This window comes from Anoplophora glabripennis, unplaced genomic scaffold (genome assembly GCF_000390285.2).
Source record: "Anoplophora glabripennis isolate ALB-LARVAE unplaced genomic scaffold, Agla_2.0 scaffold6292, whole genome shotgun sequence".
Lineage (NCBI taxonomy): Eukaryota > Metazoa > Arthropoda > Insecta > Coleoptera > Cerambycidae > Anoplophora > Anoplophora glabripennis.
In genome coordinates, this window is record NW_019422366.1 from 1 (window position 1) to 4,055 (window position 4,055).

The following is a 4,055-nucleotide window of genomic DNA, read 5'->3' on the forward strand; positions in this document are numbered from 1 at the left end:
TCTGAGATTCGACCTTGACTTCCTACATTAACAAAACTAAAACAATAATTTGCGTCAACGGCAGCAAACAGAACAATGCTAAAAAAGCCTTTGTAATTGAAAAATTCTGATCCGATCTGATCTGAATTCTGATATGGTAACATGTTTACCGTCCATAGAGCCGGCGCAGTGAGGAAAATGCCACTGTTGGTAAAAGTCATCAGCAACAATCTTCCATTCCTCTGCACTGGAATAGAATATTTTTATGTTATGTAAGCTAGCAATACTCTCGATATTTTAAATTTTAAAAATTTTAAAAATAAAATGTAATTAAAAATTTAAAATTAAAATGAAATTAAAAGATAAAAATTTTAAAAGTATTACATTGTATAGGAATAGGGTATTCTCTGTAAATATTCCTCCCCCTCCTTCCTCGTCTAATTCCAATTTCCGTATTAATAACGTGAGAAAAAAAAGTTTGAATGAAAATGTAGGAGCTGAACTCCCTAGAGAGTGTTTACTAATTATTAAATAGATCATATATATTTTTACAGATTTAAATTTATAGGCTTTTTGTGAGTCCAAAAATATATACATGTTGTATATTTGCTATAAAAATTTTTAGGTACCTACCTATATGTACCTATTGTACCTACTACCTACTACACGGTATTTAATTATAAAATACTTGGTAAAGATCACTTAGGTTTTGAAAAGAAAATTGTTATAATCTTTATTGCAATCGTAGCCTTAAAGGCGCCAAAATACAATTTTTTCCTGTAATATAAATATTTTTCGAGCTTCAAATTTTGAATTCGTGTTAAAAAAATTGGATTACCTAATTCCTATAACCTTAATCGAGACTTTAGTTTCGAACTTTTCTGTTAACATAAATAACAATGTTAAAGGAGGGGGGGGGGGTAAATGTTTTGAGTAATTTAGAGGACACATTATATATTTAGAGTAGGTAAGTACAGTGTATAATATACCTATAAAGTTCTATAGACTAGTTGCTTTTCTCAACTTAATCTTATTGATAAAATATGAAAAACATTATCAACATGATTTAAAATAATGGAATCCTTACCTTTATGTACTCCTGTAGAACCTCTATTATTGCATCACACACTTCTGGAACGATTAGCGATATTGACTGTTTAGAAATTTTGAACAAGTACATTAAGCTTTGGTATGAATCTCCGGTTGCTAAATATCGCAAAGTTACTGCCAGACGTTCGTTAATTGGTATTGCGTCTCTCCATTTTGTGTAATTTTTCTTAATTTTCGGACCAACTAGAGACAGCAAGTGTTCGAAATCTGAACTCGACAATCTGCAGAAGTTTTTAAAACTTCCCCTATAAGTTAATCCGCAACTGATGGAACCTGCATCGTCTCGTTTTAGATCATCTAACAAATGAGTCCCACTATACCACTTGCGTGATTTTAATGTAGGTCGAATCCAAAACCTCTTTTTTCGTGATTTCTTCTCCTTGTAAAGTAGAATCACGCTGCCGCAAGAAGTTGGTGTTCTGCGTTCGAAAGATCCATCTTGACTAACATTCATGTGTGGACTCAAGCATGTTTTCTAACAAAGTTACATAACAAAGTTATACAACAATGTTTCCATGTATGGACCGGGCTTTAGAAATAAAACACATAAGAACACTTTTATAGGCTAATTTATTTATTTACATTTTATATACAAAAATATATACAATGAGTTCTAACTGACTACATATCACATTACAATAAAATGTAAGAAATTAATAAATACAGTTAATTGTTACAAATATAAATATTTTTTTAACAGTACAATAAGATATATCACTAACAAATTTAATTTTATTGTGTCTGTCATTAGCTTAGTACCCTCTTGCATCGCTATTTGAAGTTTATAATATGGACTTATGTACTAAAATTGAACTTTGGTTCAGAGTTGAAGGGCACCTAAAATTAATAAATATCAAAGATGATTTGATGACATTTTTTCTGATTCCATTAAAATCAATGCTTCGATTAGTTCAAATTAAATTTTCCAATTTTAGAATAACTAGATTAGTGCCAAGGCCGAAAAAAAACAAAAAAAAATTTGATTTTAGATTCAGACCTATCATTTCCTATAGATTTAGATTTTGATGTGTTGAAACCAAACTGGAAGAGTATTAAAATGAAGACCGAGACAACCTGNAGAAACCATTGAATCACTAGCTAAGTCAATGTTAATTTATGTTATGTTTATTTTTCATACACGTTATAGGTACAAGGTGTCCCGAAAATACACGGACAACGGAAGATCACATATTCTTGTGCTAAAAATAGGTTGATTCAGCATAACTTACCTATCCAAAGTTTTTTGGGCAACATAAATCACAAAAAGACTAATATCTGGAAAAGTGCTTGAAATATAAAAAAAGGGAAAGGACAGAAAAGTACACCAAAGCATACGAAAAAAGTTTGGGTCAAATTTCAAACAGATAGCTTGAAATAATACACTCGAATTGCAGAAAAAATTGTTTTTTAAATTTTAACTTTAACTCCCTATAGTTTAGAAATGAAGCAAGCAACTTTGCATATAAATAAGTTATGCTCAATCATCCTATTTTTAGCTCAAAAATTTGTAATCTTCCGTTGTTCGTATATTTACAGAACATGTAGGTAATATTTTGTTTTAGAGTTTTTATTTATGTTGCATTGCTACTTATATCTTATTTATATTGTATTTATATATTATAATGAAAAATAAAGTTATTTCTTCACTTTTTTTAAATCAATTCTATCAACCTGAATAAAGAATAAAATTTGACTAAAATCAAACAGTTTATAAAATACAAATCCAATTTTAAAAATAAAAAAATCAATTATTAAACCAAAAAGTTTAAAATTACATATAAATATGGCAAAGTTACAGAAGTCGGGAAATTTACAGACTGAAGTGGTATTTTAAAAGAATGATGAATTTTGCAGATTTGTAATATAATATTACAACATACCCCTGTAAAAGTACAAAATACTAAGGAAAAGTCCAGTACACAAAAGTATGTTTACTTACGACAACTGGAAATTTCTAGAACACACTTTAATGTTACACTAATTGCTGTAAATTTACATACTAATACAGCAAATCTACAACACTATAAAACGTTTTTGCATAATTATGTCAATTGCAAAATTACAAAAATATTGTATAATTACATTCAGAAGTAGATTTACATAAAAAATCGTTGGTCATAAAGTTGCTTGCCAACGTTTTTTTATGTAAAATTACACAAACATTTTTTCCAGTGCACCCTGTATATATTTTTTATTTTAACATATTATACATAAGAAAATATTCTTAAACTGGGCAAGGTATACCTACGCTTCTTCATTTTTTACTTTATCTGCCATTGAATTATAAATTATTACCTATAAATATCTCCGGTTTTTTTGGAATTTCATGAATATAAAATTACGATAAAATTTCCTGAGAATCACCAACACTTTTCAGAACTGCACTCCACAAACACATCATTTGTCACAACCACTAGAAGTATGTCGCTTTGCAAATGTTTTTAGTATACTAAAAGAAGGTAGTGGACCGAATTTGAAATTTCGTTCATCAAGGGGAGCGCTAGGTCAACCGCTAGGACAATAGAAGGGCTCTTCGGCTTTAAGGTCAGACCAGTATGCAAATTCACCTAGGAGAGGTTACTATGTGGAAGGGACAACTTATTAACACATCTGCTTCGAAATTCGGGAGCAAATTTTTGTTCTCGTATTTCAACCAGTTCAGGTCGTTATTTGGTACCACATGATCAGCTATACAGGGTGATTTAGAACTTATCCATTTTGATGTACAGGGGAATCTTACAAATACAACTTGTAAAAAAAAAATCAAGGACAGTTCGAAAATGACTTAAAAATACACTTCTGGACGGCACTGGAAACTAGTCCACTATAAAACCTGACCTGGCACAAGGCGAAGTGTAATAAAAGATCAACGGACAAAAACTTGAGAATTCCGCATGAAAAAAAATAAATAGAATTTTATAACAGCTATTTTATAACAGCAAATTCAACTGCTTTTGCCGCTATTG

General features: G+C 30.1%; 1 pseudogene; it reads right to left on the reverse strand.

Annotated features, from left to right (window-relative positions):
• Positions 1-8: 8 nt before the first annotated feature.
• LOC111693003 lies at positions 9-1,543 on the reverse strand (annotated as a pseudogene).
• Between the last annotated feature and the right edge of the window lie 2,512 nt (positions 1,544-4,055).